Consider the following 26,072-nt stretch of genomic DNA (forward strand, 5'->3'; position numbering starts at 1 on the left):
TCCACATTTTTTTCCTGATATAAAAAGTTAGCGTAAGTAAACTTAACAGGCTGTCAAAATAAATGACTAAAAAAACAATGTTTCAACAATCAGTGAGAATTATGTGACAATTAGCAGATCCATCTCTGCCTTTATGGCACATTACAGGTGTTATCAGTACCTGTCAAGTAACAGTGGCAGTTTTAAAATATCACCGCGATATGAAAATGTATATAATAAGCCTTCAGTCACATCTTAAGGAGTTGAAACAACTATTTGACTTCAGACTCAGGAGATCTGAACTAGAACAGAGAAAATGCTTTCAGTCGTACATCTAAGAATGCTTCTGTGTACAGGGAGTAAAAAAGCTTTGCAGCAGATAAACAAGGGCCGAGCCCTTCATTGATTTAAAAGGATCATAAAAACTTAAATTCAGCTCCAACATCCAGCGCAATATGAACTCCACAAACCACAAGAACATGTCCAGAAGATATTTTATTTTGTTCAGGCAAGACTCGGATAAATACGATCGCTAATTGTGGTGAAAGAAATAATGTAATCATAGTCAGAGAAGCATACAATGTTTGTATCTCAAACGTGTGAATCAAGGTTAACTATTTGGGGTTTTGATTTTCAGATTCCTCCAGGTGTATTCAGCCCTCTCAGCAGCTGCTCTTCAGACCTTGTTTCTCTGCAGCTACTTTACATGTATTGATCGGAGCGCTTGCAGGGCAAAAAAACAAAACAAAAGGTAATACAGGAGTTTTAAAGCACCTAGTGTAGGAGCTGGATTGCATATAGTCACTAGTGGATTGTAGCGTAATGATTTTGCAGCCACAGATCCCCGTTGAGCTGCAGTCTATTCTAGCACCAGGTAGTCCCATATGAGGCCTCTGGCAGAAAAGCCATTGCTCCTTCTCAGAAAAGCCCATCTTCTGCTCTGCAGGTGCAAAGTATAAAGCTGAGAATGTTTTCAGGTCAAAATGAACCAAATAGCTTTTCCTGCCAACAGCTTATTCCCCTTTTCTAACATTTCACTTATTAAATATCACACTGATTTTCCTTTTTACTCCAAACCACAGAAATACATGACAATGACTAGACAGTCTTTTTTAGTAAAGTTGATTTATTCATCGTGAACATTTAAAAACAATGAACGCTGACCAAAGTGCTTATATTTTATTAAAAGGTGACATTTCACAATGTATTCACTCCAAACTGCACTATTTGTGAGAAAGCAGTGATAACGCTCCGCTGTGCTAATATAACAAAATAAGACAAAAAAAAGAGCTACAGAAGCTCGAGCTAAATCATAGCTACAGTGTTTTTACTTTAGCCGCTTGTCTGATGTTCCTGTTGGAGCCGAGCTGACATCAAAGCTGCAGCAGAAGAAGACATTAGGGCAGAAAAGGTTGCTCTGCAATAAGGCAGCCACGCAGCTTCCCTTTTAACAATTCAAGAGAGCCGCTGTCACAGCTGTCAGGATTACAGTAAAAAGGGCGCAAATATGTCCTCACCATTCCACCAGAGAAAAACCCATGCAGCATTTCAATTCCCTGGAATTCATCATATGTTTAAAGGGACCAAGTTTGGCTCTTGTACAGAGAGCTCAAACAATGATTTTTTTTAAACCCAATACTTGTAGAAATGTTACATTATTTTTAACATACTGTTGTTGTTGTGACATTTCATCACCAACTGTCCTGGGGTTGTTTGTTTTAGCAATATGTTACAGTTCACATCAAAGCAAAGAGACAGCCATACGTTAGCTTCAGTTATTTCATTAAGACGCAGGTTTACACATTATAATTGTTTGTTCCTTTGTTTAAACTACCTCACTTGTTGAGACCCACTATGCAGGTCCTATGTTGGTGAAAGGCTGGCCTAGCGTTTCCTGTTTTTTGTGGTGTTGGTGATGTCATTGCTTACATCACTGGGACAATCCAAGTCCAGATATCATTTCAAGCATCCAGGGATATTCTGCTAAAATAACTTACCTTTTCCACAGACTTTTGGTTACCCTGTAATCAAATGTGATTTGATTTCCTTGCATTAATGATAATGAACAAGTCAACCTACTGAGTTATGGTATTGGCTGTAGCAGTCTATAGGAGTTAACTGAACACCCTCCAAAGGCAGCTTAAAGTGGAAATCGAGAAATCTTAGTTTCGTTCTCTCTTTTGCTATCTATGGTGATAAACGACAAATAAAGGAGCACACTTCCCAGATATCCAGAGAGTGTTGCATGTGTGACGTCCATGGTTGGTTCCGGTTGTAACTCTTGATTTTCCTTGCTGACGGTCGCTTTCCTCTTTAGCCTGTTTGCCTTCATCTGAGCGTGAGTGTTTCTTTTTCTTTGTATTTTCACTTATTTCTGAAGTTGTATCTGTAGTCATCGATCTTTTCTTTGTTTGTTCAGCCATAGTAGATTACTGTTTACTCGCAACACTTGCAGAGACTGGAAAAGCAGCCGCTTAGCTCCGCCTACCCTCTCTGGCAGACCAACCCCTGCTGGCTGATGGAAAACGTTTCACTAACTCGGCGTCACTTGTGACAACAGACACCCAGTCTGTAATATCACAAATGCAAAGGCTTTCATCAGTGTGCCATAGGCTCAATAACTATTGTGTTACCTCATTCAGCGATAGAGAGTGACTTAACAGACATTTATTGACATGTAAATCTTCCAGATTATCACTTTAAGTTTGCTCTTGCTGGGGAGAGAGAGGGGAAGCTTTGCTGCTGTAATACATGTACCTATAGTTTGAGTCATAGTGAGTTATGTTAAACGACTTGCTGAGATATTTCCTTAGATTATTTGGTGTTTTGAGAAGTTACACTAGTAATGGAGATCATTGTAAATAAATACTGAGCTCTGGGAAACAAATGTCTGCTGAGTCGGTGTACAACCTTCCTTGACATTTGAGCCAGAATTTTCAAGAAGAAGTTGTTTGTCTTTTTATAAATAGTTGCTTTTGCTTCATTACTTTCTCTCAGGGTGTATTCATGAATTTGAGATTGACACTAAAAAACTATGGGGCCCCAAGGAGCCTAAAATCAAATAAGACATTTGGAAAGGAAAGTGAAATCTATGTTTAATAATAAATCTCATGTGGTGCTGGTTTGGCTCAGTGGGTAAAGCAGGTGCTCCATATACAGAGGCTACAGTCCTCGATACAGCGGTGACAGGTTCAACTCCCGCCCTCGGCCCTTCGCTGCATGTCACCCCGCACTCTCTTCTTCCCATAGATATGTCTATCTCCAGCTTTTCTCTCAATAAAGGAAAACATGGCCAAATAATATTAACAAATCTCATCTTGTGAACTCATACAAGAATGATGGAATAAATCATTGCTCCAAATGAATAAGAATGTTGCAGTACACTGACAAATATGTATAACATGGACGGCACTTATAAAGCGCCTTTCAGATCACTCAAATCGCTTTAACACTACATGTCTCATTCACGCTTTCACACACACATATTTACAGGCTTGTCCAAGGACACTTCGGCATGTAGACTGGACGAGGATTGAACCACCAACCTTCCAAATGAATGGCAACCGACTCTCTCTCTGAGCCACAGCTGTAAGTAAGTGTAAGTATCATTATTTTAGTCGTAATACATCATTAACTCAATGATCATTTCTCACAAATCTTTTGTTATATTATGTTATTTGTGTATTTAACACTCAGGGGGTCTGTACAAAGCTATGCCAAAAGAAGATTTTATGTCCGACTGCACAATAGAAATTTTTTGCCTTTGTAAAGGATGACTAAAATACTCCTTTAGCGTGACAAAAGCATAACAAGCATTTGAATTTCTGCCTTTAAGTTATTTTGGTGAGCTACAAAAGCATCATGTGTTTCCTCGGCTTTATCTATTCACTGCCGGCACTGTGAAATCTGATGCTGCGGGCTATATGGACACTCGTCAGACTCTTAAGTGGTACGACTGCGAACAGATTTGGAGGACAGAGAATAAAACACGCTGTTGGTTCACCAGACTCCTTCCTGCAGGAAACAAGATCTCCGAGCAGCAGGGGGCCTCCGCTATGTGGGTCAATCTGCTTAAAGAACAGGAAGCATAGAATCTGTAAATGATCATTTTCACATTTCCTATGGCATCATACCTTTCTGCAGAGACCGCGTGGTCTCAGGCACTTCTCTATATGATACTGAGCCTTCGTCTCAATGCAAACAAACTTGAATTATGGATTAGTGTCCAGCTTACAGTGAGGGAGAGAGAGTCCACAAGCAAAAACCTTGAACTGGAGGATGCAGCCATCGGAGACATATGGTAAGCATGCATATACTTCAGGATGCGCCTCGGCTCTCCTCCTCCACAAAGCATTGTTTCTCCTTCTCTGTTTGAGAGGAGCTCACCTTGAGCTGCCTATCTGTTTCTATGGTGATTCTGTTTTTCTCACGTTTTCTCTCTTTTTGTGGCCGTTAGGTTTGAAATACTTTAGGCAGTTTTTGATCAGTCCAGTGCAGGTGTTGGTATTTTCAATAACTGTAAATCAGTATAATATTTTCAGCACATAAAACTACTAAACATAAACTGAATTGTGTGAACTTGTTTTAGATGCAGTGCATACAGTGGACTCACACATAACGTGTAATCATATAGCATAATTTAATGTCTTAAATAGCACTTTTGACTTTTTTTAAATCCATGTTGGGTGAATATATTCATGTTTTTTTCTGCTTTAGGCGGCCTACAAGCAATGTTCCAGAGATGAAGACATGTTGATAAGATAGAAATCACTGAAATATCCTCTATGTGGTGTCATCATCATTCCCTGGATGTCATGCTGGGCCTACCGGGAGGTCAGCTCAGGTTATAACGGAGGAATGAAGGTAAAATTAATCTATGTAAAGAAAGAAAGTAATAATATTAGAAGCTTATAACTGAAGAAATGATGGAAAATGAGATACTTAAAGCTAATTCAAGCTGAGGTGATAAAATTTATTGTGCAAGTTAAAATAAAATAAAAAGGTGATAACCTATATTTTCAGTGAAATTTCAAACCTGTATTAGTTGGTTAGCGCCATTCAAAACACATGCAGTACAGCACATTCTGCTTTGAACATTATGCGTTTTGTTGTTTTGGTGTCGGACTTCTTGGCAGTAGGGCTGCGCGGTGGTGCATTGTTGCCTCACAGCTAGAGGGTCACTGGTTCAAACCCCGGTTTGGACAAAGTTGGCTTTTCTGTGCAGCGTTTGCATGTTCTCCCGGTGCATGCGTGGGTTCTCTCCGGGGGCCTGGCTTACTGATGGATGGATTTCATGGCATTATTCGATCACTTTATTGTGGTTTCACCACGACACCAATTTGTGTATTTGGTTGTCTAACTGCACTCTTTTTGGGTTGTGACAGCATATTTATCTAACATTTTATCTTTGGTAATTTGATGCAGGTATGAAAGCTTTGCATGCTTATGATCTGTTTTCTATTGCGTATGTAATTGTTTTACAGTTTACACGGGTTGCAAGGTTACAAATTGGGCTGGAAACCATCAGTCTGATCTGACAACACTACATTCAACACTGCAACATAGCGTCAGCTAGGAAGTAAATTCCTTGCTAACATTATGTTAGCTAACATACATTAGCTAGGAGTTGATGCCTTTCCTACTGTGTCGTGTAACACTTAGCTTGAGGTTATCTGTGAAGTGGCAGAAAGATAACCTTAGTTGTTGTCTGGCTGTAGCTAATGGTTCATCATTCTTCATGTTTTCACTTAAAATATGGAAAGATTTCCCCTTTAGCTTTTCTGTTCATTGTCTTTATGTTGCGGATCAATCAAGAAGCTGTAAAATAATTGTGATTCGTCTGATACCCTGCCTGACATGCAACCTGGAACACAGCTGTATGAGATTAAACAGCATTTGAGCCTTCAACCCTAAGCATGATGTCAGAGGAAAATGGCTGCTCCGTCAATGTGGTAAATGGAGCTAATTTTTTTTATGAGTGGGTCCCTGCACATGGTCAACACAATATGCAGTTCAAAACATTGTATTTTACACAAATGATACAAAATGAGAGAGCTAAGTGTTTCTGAGAAAAGGGGAATGTATAACTTGTTTACTAAAAACCTCCACAGGGTACCTTTAATGTTAGCTCACCAGGCTAATACAATGCTGTTGTCACTTTCCCTCTCCTACTGGGCAGTTTGTATCTTCTTGCAGCCCACGAACAGATAGATAGCCTGGCATCATCACTGAGGGAAAGAAAGAAATGTCTTAATAATAACACTTAAAATAACACAATGACATTTTGAAGATAAACTGAAGTACGTGACTAATCCGCTAACTGCTAGATTGCTGGCATTGATGCTTGTGGGACTGAGGGAGAGGTAAAATAACATGTTAAGATGTGCTGCTTGAAAAAGTAAAACTTTAAAGAAGTTTGAGCGAGAAGAGGTCCCCTTGTCCTCAGTATCCTCTAAAGTATATTGCTGCTTACTCCTCGCACCCACCGGCCCCCGCTGCTTATGAAAGTCATTCAGAACAATTTAGCTCCATCGTCCCTCAGCCCCATTGTTCAGTACACTATGAATACGCTGCCACCCAAGATAATGCTAGTGCAGCAAGCCAATCTCCACAGAGAGACACCTCAAGCGTGAATCAATACCCCTGACTTCTATGAGACAAAAGCTGAGACCTTGCCAAGCCAGGAGCCACTTCGCCAGGGACATGTGCTCATGACTTTCACATGTGTGGCAGAGGCCCAAAGTCACTGGATCAGCCACTGCATCAAACAGTGACAAAGCCTGGCTTAGTTCAAATCCACTTTCAGTCAGGAGGCTGACATTCATTAATATGCAATCATTGAATTCTTTTTTTTGCACTAATTATCCGTAATTTGCAGCACATACACAAAAACTGAGCTTTGATTAATGCATGATGTTTCAGCTTGTCACTGTGCTATTTTCTGACTTTCTAACTGAAAGTGAAGTGAACTACTGTCTCTGAGGCTTAATACAACACAGGATTCTACAAAAATATGACTACACACAAAAATACACCCACACAGGGAGCGAAAAGGAGGCAGAGAGAGTCAGAGAAGAGACGAGAGGAACACAAGGAAATCCTGTAAAAGTGAGTTATAAAACACTGAAATCACTTCAATATCCTCTATGGATTTCACCAAGAAAATACAAACAGGTGAAATACTCAAAATATGAAGAACAGATGATGAAAACCGCTGATTTTATTGAAAAGGAGCTAATGTAGCAATAGATCTTGTTTTACAATGCTCTGAAGCACCAAGAAAGGCAGCGGATTCAGTTTCTCCGGCGGTGGCTGCTTGTCACAAGTACAGAAAAAGTGTGCTAGAGACAGGATTGTGTGGGTGGGTGCGTGGGTCGATGGGGGAGCCACAAATCTGGGGTGCTTTGATGAGTTTGTTTGGAGTCCAGCTGTGTGTTTGCCTGTGACGCCTAAAATCCATTAGAAATCTGCTGGGGGTCAGGGCTCCACTTCGACTGCGATGGCTCTGAGCCTTGGAGAGGCCCGAGTGGCCCACCTCAACCTCATTTTCTCCACAGAGCGGGGGCTGCGAGGCAATCAGCCTCCACAGGACAGATGCCTGGAGAGCCCTGAAGCATCAAAACACGCTGTCCAGCCTTCCCCAGAGAGGCTGACACAGTGTGGCCTGCTCCAAAAAGATCTTTAGGTGACGGCTGATTATGTAGTGGAGGGTCTGTGTGATGCATCAATGGCTTTGTGAAATATTATATTTGTAGTCCATTTTTTTCCTGCTGAACTTTGTTTTGAGGGTTTTTTCTTTCATGTTGTTTTTATAGTTGATGTAGATCCAACAGAGATGCAATTTTAGCCGTCTCCGAAGTAGGAAACTGTGAGGAAAATTATCTCTGAACCACAACTATTATTATAACAATGATTACAATTATCATTATATGAATGAAAATAAAGATTTAAATTAATAAAAAAAGTCTTCTCTGAGATTTGGTAGCAGTTGTTAGAGAATCATCATTCAAGAGTAAAACACTGGGTGAAATAGGAATACTACACATGTGACTCTAGACCAAAAGTGCTTCACATCCGGACAGTGCCACACTCCATGTAAATAGGTTCCCTCTTCATTACTATTACGCAGCGTGCAAATGGTCGGGAGGCAAAGCTGGAATTAGAAGCGTTTCCTGGGAATTAAATAAAATCTATGGATGAATTTGAAATGTATCATTTGATAGTTATGAAAACGATTATGTTATGATAGTGTCACATTTCCCTAAACTCTTTTCCATTTAATAGGCTCAGGTGTCAAATGGGGAGGGAGGGGGAGTTTAAGAATGGAGGGGCAAAAGACTAAACAAAGAAACATGTATGTACAGGCTTATGATTTTCAGTGATATTCAATTTAAACTTCAATTTTTTTAAATAAATGATTTGATAAAAAAAAATAATAATAATAAAAAAAGGTCAGCTAGGCAAATAGGTCTTCATGTTCAAGGATAAAACCACTTTATTACCATTTGGGTCTCTTTTGTAATTTAAGCTATTATTCCTACAGTATATAAATCAATGACACTTTATTACAGTCCAATGCAACACTATGGTGTTCTCTTGCAAAAAGGAAGTCTTACATTGACCCCAACATGGAGCATGATGGGACTTTTTATCACCATGTGCAACTTCTGATATAATGTGCAATAACATTTTCAACATAGGTTATATTATGTTCACTACTGTATATTATTGTTCTATATCTGGCTATATTAGGTTCACTATGTGCAATACTATTTTTCTGTCCATATTAAATTTGTATTCATGTTAAGATTTATAGAATGCATAATCATGTGCAAAACTTTATTAGTACCATGTATAGTATCAGGAGCAATATAATCTTTTCTTAATTAGTGTGTACAATTACATTCTTTATGAAGCATCTTTAACCCATACACTTTATATTCACTTATATGTGAGTAGTTTTTTGCATTTCTCTACTTTTGTTTTTTGGAGCTCTCTGGCACTATAATCTCTTCAGGATGAATAAAGTTCTGTCCCATGTTAGCCATATTAGTTAGAAATGTAGTTTCTTGTAATGTGGCTGAAGTGTCCGACTGAACTGTTTTTAGCCCATTCAGACTTTATGGAATGGATATAGCTATGTTCCTAAACACCATATTGATAGCGTTTGCCTTTTGTCAATTTCATTATATTCTATAGTTATGATGGTCAAAGTGGAAACTCATTATTTCATGTCTGCAATTGAAACCATTAGCAAATGATGTACCTTTAACGCTTAGCAAGGTCTAATGTTACTCAGGTAAATGGTTATTGTTCGTGTTCAGGTCAAATCTGACCGATTTACAACTTTCATCAGTCATAAATATTGTTTCACATTTGATTTCTTCAAGGTCTCATGATATCCTCCACATGGCATTTGAACATATAAAATTGCTGATCCCACTTTCATTGATATTTCAGTGGTTTAGTCAACTTTGTAACACCTGTGGTGTTCCCGGGCAAAAAAGACCGCCATATAGGAAATGAATGAGTAACACTAGATTATGTTCATCCACAAGATGGAAAACATCCCAATTCACACCCCCACATCCCCCCACATGAAGCACACATTTCACACTGAACCACTGGATTGATTCTTTGAACCAGATGAATAGGAGATAGAAGTTGAACCAGAGGTAGAGGAGGATGTCTCAGAAGTGAAGACAACATGGATGGATTTTGGAATACATTTTCAGTGTCTATTCTTTGTATATTCACTGCAGTTATTCACGTCAACCACTCGTCTGAGACATTGTTTTCAGCTAAAAAAGGAGTTTGGTGATCATTAATGGATTTTGTGTTCATGTAAGAGCAGTTAAAACAGAACGGGCAAATTTGACCGGGAACACCAAAGTAAGGGGGGAGAAACGAACACGACAGGAGGGTTAGAGGAAACTTTAATCGTATTCTTGCCAGTAGACACATTTTCACATGTTCAGCTGAGCTGCTGTGGACTTTTTGTAGATTAAACACGAGTTGAAATGTTCTTTTCATCCTGTTCAAGTGATTATTCAAAATAGCAAGAAACTGAAAAAAAAAATGCATTCTGAGCACTAAAGAATGACTCAAACATCAGCATAACAATACTTCAGAGAGAAATGCTCGGATCAGTCAGTTGTGTTGACATCCATGTCTGATTGATAGCGTCTCCTTTCATCCGTGCTTTATTGGAAGGGCTGGTGGCTAATGCCAGGTTTCCTTGGGCAGTCCTTGAGCCATCACAGGGACAAGCTGACAAGTGAGCGATATGTGCAGGAGCCAATCAGTGCCACCTGCTGTGCAGAGGAGGCAGAAAGCATTTTTTAGGAGAGGCAGATTTACTGGGAGCCCTCCCGTCTGTGTTGAGAGCTGGTAAAATGACCAGGTCTTGACAAGACTTCAATTCACGGGTCACAAAACATGTCAGAGTAATGGCAGAAAGGTTGAGGAGCACACTTAGCTTGACAGGTTCCTTTTAATGCTAGCTGCCTCCGAGCTGTGATCCACGTGATACGGTGCACATACAGATTAACTTTGAGCAGACTTGCTTTGCATGTCAATTTCCTCTTGAATGTCAATCTGAGGCAGTGGAGGGATCAGTGGTGTTCTCAGCCCTGTAACAGTAAGCATAAACCAATGAGTCTTTACTATATAAATCAATTTCTACTATGTTTACAGAGCCACAAACACTGCCGTGCAGGTAGTGATTAGAAGGCTAAAAAATGACTTTCAGATTTTAAGCTTTCTTGTTGTAGTCCCTCTAATCGATAGTTACCCAGCATGCTTAGTTAGCAAATGATTTCTCTCTCATTTGTGGCCCTTTCAGAGGTGACTTCATCATTGGTGCCTGAAAGACACGGTGCCCCTGAGTAACAAATGATTACCTCTGAATGAATCCCTAAAGTCTCCCTGCTAATGCAGAACAATAGGTTGCGAGAAAAGGGAGGCTGTGCTTTGCTTCAAGATCTATTTTTTTTTATACCCAGCATCATTTTTTGCTTCACTGATCTATCACTAAACAACAGCTGCTGAGCAGGAGCCAGAGAGACGCACTGCGGGGAGGATGAGGCAAAGAGGGAGAGGGAGAGACATGGAGACAGCAACAGAGAGGCAGAAGAGAGAAAAGGCAGCTAAAATTGGAGACAGAGGAGTTTTAAGAGGAGAGGTCACTGGTGATAGCCTGAAGCTCTTAGGTTTGGTGGCCCACTGAGAAGGAGAGTGAGAAGAGGGATCCTGGCAGGTCTGCCTCTCTCATGACGGATAACAAGTCACCTGAAATGGCTTCCTGGGTGGCAGCCATTAGACAGACAATTTGCAATCATCCCTGGCCCAATTTCTCTCACCTTCCCTCCCTCTCTTTCTCTCTCTCTTTTCCTCCTATTACTCGGCTTCTCGCTCCGGTGCCCCATAGACCTTGGCAGCTTGAGTGACAGGGACTTAACTAGTCTAGTCACACAAACGTGAGAGGGGAAATGAGGAAAAGAGAGGGGAGAATTTGATTCATCTCACAAATACCAAATAACCTCTGCTGCCGGGCCCATTTACATATTCTCTGCACATTCTCCGTTAGCCAGGTGCACTATCCTGTTTCCAACCCATCTCATCTGGAACCTGCCGACGCCGTGTGACACCACAGAGGCATAAAGCAGAGGAGGAACTACAGTAGCAGATGCAGCAGTACAAAGGCCGAGACTTGTGTCTGGATCATAACAAGTATAAGAAGCAACATGTAGCAGAGCGGGCTGCTGCACTAGATTTCTGGCTCTGGTAAATACACTGTATGTAAGTGTGTGGGCACCAGATAAATACGCCTTACTCGATTATTTTCATTCTCATTCTAAAACCATTAGCATCAATCTACTGCTATGACGGCCTCTGCTTTTTCAGGAGGCTACCCAGAGAGATTTGCTACCGTGTAGCTGGGCGAACTCAGAGCAACTTCTTCCTTTTCATGCTGCTCAGTACTTGATATGTTTACTCCAGTACGCTGCAGAGGAAAATATACAATAAGTCAATCACATTTAGCATATTTGAAAGCTATGTCTACAGCTTTAGATATATATTGAGATTTTGTTATACAAAACAGTTTAAAAATGATACACTTATAGGGGCCATATCGTTTGAATGGATATTCTCATATTTTCATGGGTTTCACATTTTTGGGTGTTTATCCTTCACAGTGAAAAAGTGAAAACTCCAGGATGACATGTTTAAAAAGGCCGCCTCTGAAATGGGCACAGCTGCAGGTTTCTACGTAGAACCTTGCTTTTGCTGAAATCGCCATTCACCTCAGGCTGCCAACTTACCATTCTCTCTAGTTGCTAACTAGACTCTTCTCCTCAGTAGTCCCCCGGTGGTGGAACGAGCTACCAAACTCCATTCGGTCCGCAGAGTCCCTTTCACCTTTAAGAAGAAGCTGAAGACCCAGCTCTTTATGAACACCTCTGACCTTAATGATATTGATGCTATTGATGATGATGACATCGAGGATGTAGTTTATGCTGATTAGGATTTTCATGATGATGATGACTTTACTGATCTTGTTGATGTTGCTGATGATGATTATAATCCCTATACACTGCCTGTTGGCACCAGTGTCCGATCGCACTTGAAGCTGTTTGTTGGCTCTTACTGACTTTGTTCCCTCCTGTCTTGATCGTTGCTTGTGTTGTATTAACTCTCAGATGTATGTCGCTTTGGACAAAAGCGTCTGCTAAATGAAATGGTAACACTGTAACATTGTAACATTCTGATACCCCCTGGGTTGCTGCACTTGCTCCGGTGTATCGTCCTCCCACTCAGGGTCTGATTCTGGCTCGTACATATAAGACCGAATAACCGATCCTAGAGCAGCCATGTTTTCTACAACTTTGGAGTGACAGTGCAGTGCAGCCGCTCCCTCATGTGGGATCGCACACATGGGGGAGGGGCTGCCCGGTCACTCCAAATACTGTCAGACAATCATGGCTAAAGTCTGACCTTTGAATTGCAGAACTGCTTGTTCGTTTCAGGAGGAAGGAGAGGCTCTGAAAAAGAATTACATTAAAATATGTATACAATTTTTAAAATGAAACCGACTTTACAAACGTGATTCAAAAGCACATTAGAATAATAGAATATTGATTGCGCAGGTAAATGTCAACTTTAATAGATTACACTTCCCAGATGTTATATGGTCAACATTGACCAACTACAAAACATAAAACAATACTTGCAGATGTTCCTCCTAGAATAGATTATCATTTAAAAACACAAGAATCCTTTTATTAAATATTTGTAACTTTAAGAAACATGTTGGAAAAACAAAACACTGTCATATAGTGAATGTTTAAATTGGGATCTCTGCCAAACCCTGAGGAAATATCTGCTTCTCTTGCTGCTAAATCCTAAACCATGTTCCCCAGCAAGTCACAAACTGTGTCTGTCTGCTGTTTGGTGTGAAGCAGGTAGTGTACAGATGCATTTTCAAAAGTATTCTGCTGAAAACAGCAGGCCTAATTTGGCCAAAATGTAGCTTTGAGAGCAAGAGTGAATCAAAACAGTAGATCTTGTCCAGACAGCTAAACAATGAGATGAAACTCACTTCTAAGCTCCTCACACAGTGAGGGGAGCTGCAGGTCATCACTTTGAGGGGACTCTTTCATAACGGTGCATTTATTTTACACTGAAACACTGTTTTCATATATAAGTATATAATAAAGTTGCTTAAGGTAAAGCAGCTAAATACTTTGTCCATCACTGATAATCACTTGTGCTGTACTCGCTTTGATAACCTGCTGCTTTTATGCCACAATTTCCCAGTTTGGGATCCATCTATCCATCCATTCATCCAATCATCCATCCATTCATCCAGTCATCCATCCATCCATCCATCCATCCATCCATCCATCCATTCATCCATTCATCCATTCATCCAATCATCCATCCATCCATCCATTCATCCAATCATCTATCCACCCATCCATCCATCCATCCATCCAATCATCCATCCATCCATCCATCCATCCATCCATCCATCCATCCAGCAATCCATCCATCCAATGATGTCCTTTTAAGTGTTAGTAAGTGTTTAAGTAATTACAATGAGGCACTTTTTCATGGTGACAAAGCTTAATAATGTGCTTTGGTGTTCTTGATTTATATTTGTAGGTGTATGACCGATTATAGCCACTGTACTCATCCATTTCAGCGGCCTCCACTGAGGTTGGGAGTTATGGTTAAGAAATGACAGCAAGGAAAGGGACATTTGTTCCCAGAGCGCTCCTTAAGGCGGGCTTCTCTCCAGGCCTAGTCCATTTTTCGAGGGTACTTACATTACCTGGGAGGAGGCGCTGCCTTAAAGGCTAAAGTCAGGGAACAAAAGTTTGTCATGAGCAATAAACAGGACGGATAGGAGACACGGTGATGTGATTTGTTGCAGCCTAACTCTGCGAGTACTCTACTAAATAACCGTTTTTTCCAGCAAGCACACGTTAAAGGTGGGTTTTCCTTAAATACCTGCTTGTAAGCATCACTGCACCTCTGCACACAGCCACGAGAGCGTTTGTGAGGTCACTGATGTAGGGTGATAAGGTCTGGCTCACTAATTTATTCTAAAGATGTTGATGGGGTTGAGGTCAGGGCTCTGAACAGGCCAGCCATTCGTTCTTTCTCACCTTACTGGGAACACTGGCTTTATGCACTGGTCACTGAAGAGAGAAGTTGAAACAGAACTGGCTCAAGGATGGAAACACACTCATTTAAATAAACCACTGTAAGTTTTTAAGGGCCCCTGAAAACTTAGTCTGAATAAACAGCAATATAATTATCACTCAAAAACTAACTTAATGCCCTTCATCAGAGCTGTGTATCTGTGGTTTGATCAGATCTAATTGACTGTGGTTTGGCAAAATAAGCAGACAACCCACAAGCTGTCATCACATTTTGATTCAAATGTGAACTCTGAATGGTTCACAAATATATGACATTATCTTTGTCGACTGAGCATGGCCTGCTTTAATGGCTACTAGTCTAACTTTGGCAGAAAGACTGTTTAATGTAGGACACTGCTGCGTATAGTAAGAATCTGACTGGGTGAATGTACTGTTAATAGACCATAAGTACAACATGAGTATATGGACTGTGGTGTTCACATGTGGCCCCATCTAGCACACCACATCTTCATCATAGTGACTTCAGCGTTCGTTTTACCGTTCTCCCTGGTAGTTTTTCATCGTGCTGCAGCATGAAATGTGATAGTTGAAAATTGGTTGTCAAGAACCATGGGAGTGCTATGTTATGAAGTGTCAGCGTACGGCTGCAGCCGGAGAGATGAGGCACACAAAAGCCAATTGCCTTCTTTTAGCCAGACAGTTGTTAGACAGCAAGCGAGAAATAAATTCTCTCCATGACTACCTGCAGTCACCGCTTTGATTCTGTACTTGTTGCAAAGTCCACTCTCAAAGTTAACCACTTAGTGGAAAACACACTGAGATATGTTTGGGAGTGAGAAAGCTTTTCTAATCAGAGGCAGAACAGACTATTTTTCCAGTCAGAGCCGCATGAGGTGAGCAAAGATCCTCTAACTCGACTGGTGAGCCAGATGTTGTCCTGTTATTCAGTATGTGGCAGCGCTCCGCGGCGCTGACACTGTTTCATCTTGTCGGAGCGAAGCAGTGTGAGGCATGATTATGGTGGTGGTATTGTGTTGTAGTAGCACCATGCTACAATAACAACGGGCATGTTAGCAATGTGCACTGTGCTGATAAATCTCACTTAAAAAGAGAAACCTCACTGTCAGCTCGGCCCTGATGCCGTCTGCAGTGATGGAGATGTTGTCGACAACGACACTGAATGATGTGACATGATATGAGCGAGGCTGGAAATACAGAGGAGTCAAAATGTATATATGATATCAAAGTTGAAATTGTTATTAAGCATTCACAAAAATGGTGGTAAAAAAAACTCTAAATGACCCCACATCAAAATACTGCTCATTTTTCTTTTGAGGCAATTTCAAAAACTGTGAGGTCGTGAGCAGACCCCAAGAATGTGAGCAGATCCCATTTTGATTGACATCTCACTGGCCCTGCACACAGCAATGGCACAATCAGAGTCGTGCAGCCTTATTCATTATGTTTTAGTGGTCTGAGTCAGAATTAGAGGAGGATGAAGCCCTGCCAACTGAAAATTCATTATTTATTTCTACTGGTCACTGAATAGCTGTGTCCCAGTCCAGGGGCTGCAGCCTTCGAAGGCCGTATCTGAAGGCTGATTGTGTCACAGCGGCGCGTCGAAGGCTGTCCCAATTTGAAGGCTCCTTCAGATGCGGCCGACAAATGCGTCCTCCGTTTCCCGGGCAACGAAGGATCCATTTGGTGCATCCTTTGCGGCCCATCGTGTCCTGTGATTGATTGTGCGCTAATTGAAACGAGTTGGTGGACTCTTACACGGCCAAGGAATACACTTTTAAAAGTTTTTTGTTTCAACTCAATCAAATAGCTAGAGAAACACATGTTTAAAAAAACCAGAGGGCCCTTGAAACAAATTGTCTTTATAATAATAGGGTAAGGGTAAGGGTGGTTACAACTGGTGACGCAAGCAAGAAATCCTCTGTAGACCAGACCGTCTCATTTCAGTTCAGCTTTAACGGTCTACACAGGCTATGAATGGAGCATCCTCCGTATACCGCCTCCTTCGAAGGCTGCAGCCCCTGGATTGGGACACGGCTAATGTTGAGTTACAAGAGTAGCATAGTTTGCAGTTAGCATACATAAGCATCATTAGTTCAGAAGTCCTTTTTTTTATCAAGGCTGTAAATTCATGCCAAATAGTGCATGTATAGCGTTAGCTAGTGCTGTATTACTACGAGCTAAGAAACTAAACTCTCTTCAATAACGCTCAGCGCCGGCCACCAAAAATAGATCTTCGGCATTATTATTTTTATTCAACATAATTAATTTTCAAACTCAGTATCAGCCATCTTGAATAGAAATATTGTCATTTGGATTGAAACTTGTTTTTAATACCATTTAGATGCTTCGTGTTGTGTACAAAAGGGCCTTAATTACATAGTCAGAAGGCTATTGTGGATTTGTGTTTCCAGCTGATTAAAGGCTGAAGTTTTTGTGCATTACATCACTCTTACCAGAAGCTGGTACATTTATGTTGAATAAAGACAGAATGAACGCTCATTTGCTGCTTTTAGAAAAAAAGACATCCAGCTGTTCTCTCATTTTGAAATGTCAGATTGCCCTGAGATGAGCATCAGTGGAGGAGCAGCTATCGGGCCTGATGTAGTCTTACGCCAAAGGTTCAGCCGTCTGTTGCTGCCTGCTGTTAGACCCCCCCCCCACACACACACACCACACCTACACGTCCCAGCACTCCCAGCTTCACACAACAGACATGCTGCACACATGCTTGCTCACAGTGATGCTGATTTCTAGAGAACAGCAACAAATGTTGAGCAGTGAATTAACACATCATTAACACCTGACCCACCAGACACGCGGTGCATTTGAGGCCAAGGAAACATTATTTTTGTGTTTTTCTGTGACTTTTAGAAGGTCTGCCACGTCTCCTCCACCCCCACGTTGTGTTTGTCAGTGCTGAAACGCTGCACACTGCAGACTGAGTCATACTCGTCTTTCACTTTCAAATCATTTCTGAGCATTTTATAAAGGAACACACTGCGCTCTGTGTTTATTTCCTTTAATAGCACTTGAGCTGTGCAAAATAGGAGAGTAAGAACACTGTATGGAAAACACCTAATAGAACAAAATGGCAGTTTATAACAGTGTTGACAGAAACACCCAAGGGAGAGGGAGACAAAGACTGAGAGGCACTTCCATGTGTTTGTATATATATATATATACATATATATATATATATATATATATAGATATATATATATTTATATATGTATATTTATGAATATTGTATATAAGTATTAAAACACTTAATCCACAGAGAAACGCACACAGCCTATATTCAGAAACTGCCTTCAAACGCAGCTCTCAAGTGGTCACCTGCCTGCAATTACACACCATCCAACTGTTTTTACCTTATTATCTACCATACACTGCATAAAAGAAGTGGATGAAGCAACTGTAAGGTCACCCATTGGTTCATGAGCCCCCTTTTGAAGCCTTGACTTTGGCATTTTGGCCGTTGCCATCCTGGTTTTTTGGAATGAGAAGAGACCGAATTTGGAAGACATGGTGTCAATCAAGGTAGAGCTACGCTCTAAAGCATCCCCCGCTTTATCGTCGGTTCTACTCTAAATGGGACCACAATTTTAGAAATGAACATCCTACTTTATTGAAGACACGTAAAACCAGCTACTGAAACCATAAACCCATTAGGAAAATGTGTACTGAGGGAAAAAATCAACAGAGTAGTACAATCATTTTATTATCTGGTGCCAAACTATCAGACTTGGTTTAAGGGTTTAAGACACAGAGGATACTTCTTATGTACAGTCAGTTAAGAACACACCCTGCATTGATTCCAATGCTAAGCTAGTAAGCTACAAGATGGAACAATGTAGAGAAAATGTTTCAGGATTGTTGCACACCAGGAAGCTAATGTATCATTGCACAGCCTCCCCAAGGGTAAATAGAGATCAGAAGTTCTTAATGCAATACCAGAGCATTTTATAGGCAGGATTTGACTGTCTGTCTCATTTCAGCACTGACTGCTTCCTTTACCACAGAAGATTGCTGTGTTCAAAATCGGTATACTACATACAACATACTACATACTATATACTGCATACTGCGTTCTGCAGTAGTATGTAGTACAGAATTTATTTACTTAAATTTATTTTCCTGTATGCAACACCAGGCACCAGATTCCGGTTTTGGAAAGCTGAAATAAACAACAGCCCACCAATAGTGAAAAGCTGCTTCTTCAGCTATAGCGCCCCCTTCTGTTCTTCTGCTGCTATCTGCCATTTCAACTGCCGTTGTGACGTTCCAGCGCTTTGCATTGTGGGATACAGTAGGCGAGGTAGACTGGTCCGATGCAGACTGGAGATTTTCTCCAAATCAGTACGACATCCAAGTATTTTTGGCAAACTGCACATTTTGCTTTAGTTTGCATACTACATCGCCAAATCAGTACGTACTGCTAGCATAGTATGGCATTTCAAACACAGCCTATGACACTGAAAGTGCTGCTGGGGCAAGCATACATTTTGGTAGTGCATTTGCAAGAAGCTACTTGTAGTGCAGTGGTGTCCCATACTTTAACATGATTTTCCAAGAATCGATCATAGCCACGTAAGAGGTTAAATGAGGAATAAGTCCTGTTGGTAGTTTTTGTAAAATGAATAAAAGTCTTCCAAGACATTGAAAAAGTATCAATATATTAAAGATCCAACAGACAAAAATTACGTCCCATAGCACTTTCAAAGTCCTACCAGGAACCAAAACTTTTTTATATAATGGGGATGAAACGTCCTATAGGATTCTTGGAAACTTATAGGAGTCCTAGTTCCCGAGTGGAACCAATAGAGCAAAACAGATTTCAAATAGGAGCATGAAAATCCTAAAAGAACCAAAACTTTTTCCTCAGAGAACTCCTTTAGGATCTTTAGAAATCTATAGAAATCCTAAAGGACTCCTAGGGAAAATCTTAAAGGAATTTTTGAGTGGGGTATTGAGATGTGTTGTGAAACTTAAAACCATGAGCACATCCTCCAGTGGATATCAAATCTGCAAGGTATTTTGATACAGCAGGTAAAATGTAGAATATGACACATGAATAAGATACATTTTCTTTAAAAAAAAGTTGTATAAAATAGGATTTTATACACTAAACACAAATTCTCTCCTGTGCAACGCTGTGTATGTTTCTGAACAATGTAGGTGTGGTTACATGCAGAACTTCATCAGAGTGATCATATTTACAGTGTGACATTCACTGGTTATAAAGGATCACCATGTGATCAAACTGAAGACGTTTCTTTTCATTTCATCTTTATTACTTTGAAGAGTAATAAGCTGAGAATCAATCTGTCTTTGCTCCAAATGGCAGTAAAAGCCAGACCTGCCTGTCTAAATATTTTGCATGTAAACTCAGAAATCCTTTAAATCTAGTTTCATCTCAGCTTATGAGGATAGGGACGCTCCTCTCCTTAAGTGCATTGTGTGTTTTCTCAGAGTGAAATTGGGCAGCAGTGAGTTCGTCTGGTTTCCCTGTCTGTCCAGCCTTTAACAAACATGTCCTGCTGGTTTGATATAATAATGTAACCAGATGTAGAGTCGATGTAATCAATATTTTTATTTAAACATAGCATCACATACTCACAAGTGAATGCTCATGCTCATAGTGAAGAATCCACAGAGATTTATCCCCTCTCTCAGTTCCCCTCGGTTCTCTTGATTTTAACTTTAACATTTTTCTGCTCATTGTTTTTATATTTAGCTTGCAACTTTACTGTTTGATTAAAAGGCTTAAAATCCCACTGTATGCCATGTATAGGCAGAAATATGTGCCCGTAGAAAACTGAATTTAAATGATTTATATTTGAAATATAAGTTCTGGCAGGTCACGTAGATACCAACAGTTAAGTTAAGTTTCACACAAGAATAAACAAGATACAGAGCACATGAACACATTATGTATGTGTGGATGTGGTTGAAACCTGTAAATGGCTTATATAAAAACCACATCCAGAAGTCATAAAAAAGGTAATACAAACCACCAAACCAACCTAAATATCACTTCACTTATAAAAGTGCAGAATTGAAGTTAACAAACATTTGGGGAAAAAATGGAAAGAAACACAGGAATGTTGCCGTATGGAATAACAAACAGTTCTACTGGGATCCTTGGTATCCACCAGAAGCAATAATATAACTATGGATAATGATATAACTAGCGATCATTAGCTCTGGTAGCTACCAGAAGCTCCATGTAGTGCAGGAAATGGTAACAAACATAGGTGCTGCTGATTGGCCAAAAAGGAGTGCTGTGAATCTGCACTAGATTGCTCTTCCTCATCAAGCGGGTGTGTGTCTCAGTAAACTGAAATTGAATTTGAAGAAATGAATTTGAATTATAAAAATGTGATATGGAATTTACATGTTCAGATATTCTGTATTCACTTTGATATTATTACATTCAGTTTCAAGTTTATTTGAATTCAGTTTCAACATAATAAATTCAATTTCTGATTATGTGATTCAAACATTTTTGGCTGACCGCCGGGGTCAGCTCTACACACGGGTCTGTATGTGACTGACTGACTGACTGACTGACTGACGACTGATGACAGAGCTGTAGAGAGAGAGAGTTGCAACATGCGGATCATGGAGCATATTTGGACCTCCACTGATGCAACTCTCTGTCTATACGGCTCAGGATACTTTGTTCGCTGTCCTCACCTACGTCCGCAGCCCACACCTGCTTTCAAACACGTTGTCATCGGCCTCATAAGTACAGTCCTTGTAACACATTGCCCACTAAAGCGCACATTGACCTGATGCGGTCAGCCACATACTTTTGATCCAGTCTTGTTAATAACATTTTTCATGTTGAGAAACAGTATATCATTGAAATTCAGTTTCTACTAACACATATTTCTGCCCGTAACCATATGTCCAATAGCAAATAGCAGGACAGTAAGCAGGAAGTTAGCAGCTGAATTCAGCAGGGCATTTAGCTGCTAAATGTATATACATTTTGCTTAGGTAGTTGGAGAACAAAACAGAGCCAGTGGTTGCTGTGGCTCTTAACTTGCAGTCTGCAGTCTGCTGGGACAGCATGAATGTGATTGTTAGCCATAACATTGAATTTCATAATGGCGCTGTGAGAAACGAGATTGTTATGATCAATACCACATTTACTGTATAAGGTCAGTATCTATGCTTATAACGGGGGTATTGGACATATGCATCATTGGATAGAAATGTGTATTACATCAGCCTGTGCATGTTCATGTTGTATGAAGGAGGGTTTACAAATAATCTGACATCTTGAACTCTAAACATTGTCTTTGTGGAACCGCTGGTGGTCAAACGCTCCACAGGGCACCTTTGTGCTCTTGTGTTACTGTTTGTAAGTGTACATTGTCATCTGTTGGATATGACATGTTAATTGTTGCCTGTTACTGAAGAATGTCATCTTGCTTGCTTAAATGAAACTTTAATTATAGTCAAGACTTAATTGAAAGAAGTTTGGCGACTTTATAAATAACTGGACTCTTTCAGAAGTGTATCTTAAAGCTTTAGCTGTACTTACAGAGTCATTGGCATGCATGAGCATCACACGGCTGGCCACGATCCACATTGTGCTCGCAAACCAGCCGTAGCCAAAAGATGACACGTCGCACAGATACTGCACTTGTCTCAGTTCAATTTGCATCTTGTCTTATGTGGAGACCTCCCACCGCAGCGCAGGCAGGGGGGCCGCTTCCCAGGAATGTTTAGTGAGCATCTGGCACTCCCTGATGTCACTGTACTATTTAGCCGTCTTTCAAGGACTTAAACTTACACCCATAATGCTTTTAATACCACCTTAATTAAAGTGAACAGTGCACTCTGATGCTCCACTACACTGCAGTGTCTGATGTTATTTCCCAAAGGTGTGATTTACTCTGTGATACTGCCAATCCTTTAATGTCCATATCTTTCTGTTGTTTATGTCTGTCTGTCTGTCTGTCTGTCTGTCTAGGGTAAAAACCCTTCACAGCGTGGGTCATTATGAATAAGCTGTTCAACTTAATAGATTACTGTTATTATTCACAGATGTTCAGAATCTGCACCTGCAGCAGAGACTGAGAGGGTTTTTGTGGATTTTCTATTATAGTTAACATTTTATAACTTAAATTGTGTGTTGTATTTTAATTTCTCTGATGTGGCACACTCGTTGCTGCAGGGTATCTGGATTACATTTTCAGGTTAAGTCATGCAAGGCCTAAATGCAAAAGACATGAATCCCAAAGCGTCAATCCTTGATGTCTTACAAATGTTTTAAATGTATTTCACTTCTAATTAAACGTGCAGATTTGATTTTTGTAATATTTTGAAGTGTGTATTGTTGCTGTGTTGCTGTCTCCTTTACAGCTGTTGATCAAGAGGTAGCATTAATCAGCTGTTGGAAATTGAATGGCATTGCCTGCATTCTTGAAGGGATCTTGTGGTTGTGTTCCTTTCCGAAAGCCAGACTGAGAGTGGTCAGACTCACGAACGTGCCTGCACTATATTCTCCTGTGTCAACACACAAGCATACATAAAAGGAAACAGCAGAATCATGCAGAATCAGTTAATCAACCTTGCTGATTTGCCAATAATTTATGATACAACTCTGTATGACGACAGAGATGTCAACAACAAAAAAAACAACAAACCTGGCGGTGGATTTTAATGTTGCTCACCGTCAGCACTATGTTGTGGCGACATGATTCCGCTGCATGTGACCTTGTATAGCAGAGTTGCAGGTGAAAAAAGCTGCCTGTGGTAATTTGGCAAAAAAGGGAGTGGATCTTGGGCGGGCAGTGAAATTTAGGCACAGTTATAAAAAGAACGGCTCTCACCTACGTCTCGGTTCCTGACGTTCACACCAAAGAGCCGTTCAAAAGAATCGGATCGTTTGTCACAACACTATTGCATATGTGAATTTGCATCCTCATGTATGTGCACCATACAAACAAAGCAGAGGCCCATCATTTATACATTTAGGAGTAATTCCCCTTATTCAAATCATAGCCGTTTTGCTTTGACGTCAGTCTCAGGATTGGAAAGTCAAATGCTGTTTTAATGTCACATTGCTGAGCGTCCATTAGCTGCTTTAAGGCAACAGCTAAAACTAACTTGTACTTACTTAACGTACAATTTGATGGTGTTACACAAAACAATTGGAAATTATCAACGCAAATCTTGAACTAATCCTCTGGGATTGAAAACACACTGGATGTAATCATGATAGCAACGTAACATTAACCGTCTTGATGAGCCGTTTGAGCTGTGAGTTAATGGGATAACTTGCTACATTAGCAGGCTAATACAGCTAGCTATTTAGTTTGGTAAAACAAAAACAAGTCTTAGAGTTGCCACTCAAAAGTTTTAGCTAGCTGACGTAATTTACCAAGAATTCACTATGAGTAAGACTTTCTTTAAATGTATGAGAGTTAAAACAGCTGTAAAAGTCCCACGAGCTAGCAGACATATGCATTCATTTCCTTACAGCAAGTGGACAACAACTCTTTGTAGCTGTTGTATTTTTTTCAAATGTCATGGTATTGTTTTAGTATCACTAATGAATGTTAAAAGAACTATACTGCTGGAGTTTATTAACACTTTTAACATCTGATCAAATTGTTAAGCCTTATTAGACACCTCACACACCTCTGCGTTTTCCAAGGTGCATCAAGGAGTAAAAACCTAAAATATAAAGAATGATTTCCTTGGCATGTGTTTCATGGGCCTTCATCGTCGTCATCCTGATTTGACAATAAAGGTTGTTCTTGATATGATTAAGTGTTGCTGGAGCTTTCAGCCTGCCACAGTAAAAGTTCATCCTCTCACGGTGCCGTAAAGCACTTTGATAAGTATCTCCAGTCCAAAATGGCAGATATAAATGTATGAGTAAATGTGAATGTGTAATTACCAGGTGATATGTGCTTATGATGAGCTGTTTGATGGCTTACAGCCCCTCTCAGCACATTATTAATCATATCTAACGACTTCAGATACTGCACTAAACAGTTTGCCCTACAGGATTTCCCCACTGCTGCAGCCAGCTCAATATGCTGCCCAAGGCATGACTGTGTAACACATGATGAGATGAGTGTGTGTGTGTGTGTGTGTGTGTGTGTGTGTGTGTGTGTGTGTGTGAGAGATAGAGAGATGGTGAGGAAAAGGGAGGGAGAATGCGGGAGAGAGAGAGAGAGGTAGCTGCCTGATCTCAAGCGGCAAATTAGGGCCTCTCTGAGATCGATAACAGGGGAGCCATGCACAGATTTCATTAGTTGGCAAACGTGTGGGGCTAAAGGGATGCAAACGGATATTGATGTTTGAGATTGATTGATCTCTTCTTTTCTCAAAAATATACACACTGAGTTGCAATGCAGAGTTTGTTTTGGGCTTGTGAGCTCTCCGAGTGCACCTTCAATCTTAAATACCAGTTTGTTCATGACCTTTTTCCTCAAAAAACAAACCCGCTCTTTATTCACAGATAGTCATCTGTACAAAGTTTGTATCACAGATCTCTTAAATAGACTCACTAGGTCAAATGACAGTCATACCTGGCCTCAACCCTCCTCCCTCACCTCCCAACTGACTCCCTCCGCCCCTTTTCACCCCTACCAGCCGCAGAATATTTCTTCCACCAGATTTAAAAATCAATAAACAGAAGTGACATTCAGGCCTTTTGCATCTTAAGCGAGTCTGGCCTGTCACAGAGGTGGCATTACACAGTGCACCCTCTAAAGTAGATGTAACAGATAGGGCTACATGGCTCAAATCCGATTTGCTATTACATTTTAGGCTAATAAGGTCCCAGATGGGTGTGGTCTGCCACAGAGGGGAAACCAGGCAGGCTAGAAAGGTTAGGCGATCACAGGAAACACTAATGTGGAGCAACAGGAAGTGATGGACTACTTCCTTGATATCATCTGAGCTCCCCAGATGAATTAAAGTCCTCTCATGCGGTGGTTGGAGAAGGTTAAAACAATGCTAAAAAGGATTTGCATGAAGGAGTCAACACAGAGTGAAGGGCAGCACAATACTTACTGTCATGTTCAATGTTTAAATTTAGTGTTTATGCATAACACAAAAACTCTACTTTCCATACACTTTGTACTTTTAAATAATGATTAAAGTCCCTGTTGTCTCAGGTGATTGGCATCACTTCACATTGAGATGCACGGTTGCACAGACCCAGCGGAGTGGACCCGGCTCTGCAGCAATGTGTTATTCTGCCATCTTAATGTTTCATCACTCCTTTGATTTCCTGCAGCCATCTGATAAACGTGACATTGCGATAGTCTTAAATGATTAATTGAGCTTGAATATGTGCTTTAAAATTTCCATTCATTATGCTGCGTCACATTTTATCTGCTGCACATTTAATCATTTGCCATATGCATA

This window comes from Semicossyphus pulcher, unplaced genomic scaffold (assembly GCF_022749685.1).
Source record: "Semicossyphus pulcher isolate SPU_LCO1_2020_fin unplaced genomic scaffold, fSemPul1.0.p SCAF_1, whole genome shotgun sequence".
NCBI classification, from domain to species: domain Eukaryota; kingdom Metazoa; phylum Chordata; class Actinopteri; order Labriformes; family Labridae; genus Semicossyphus; species Semicossyphus pulcher.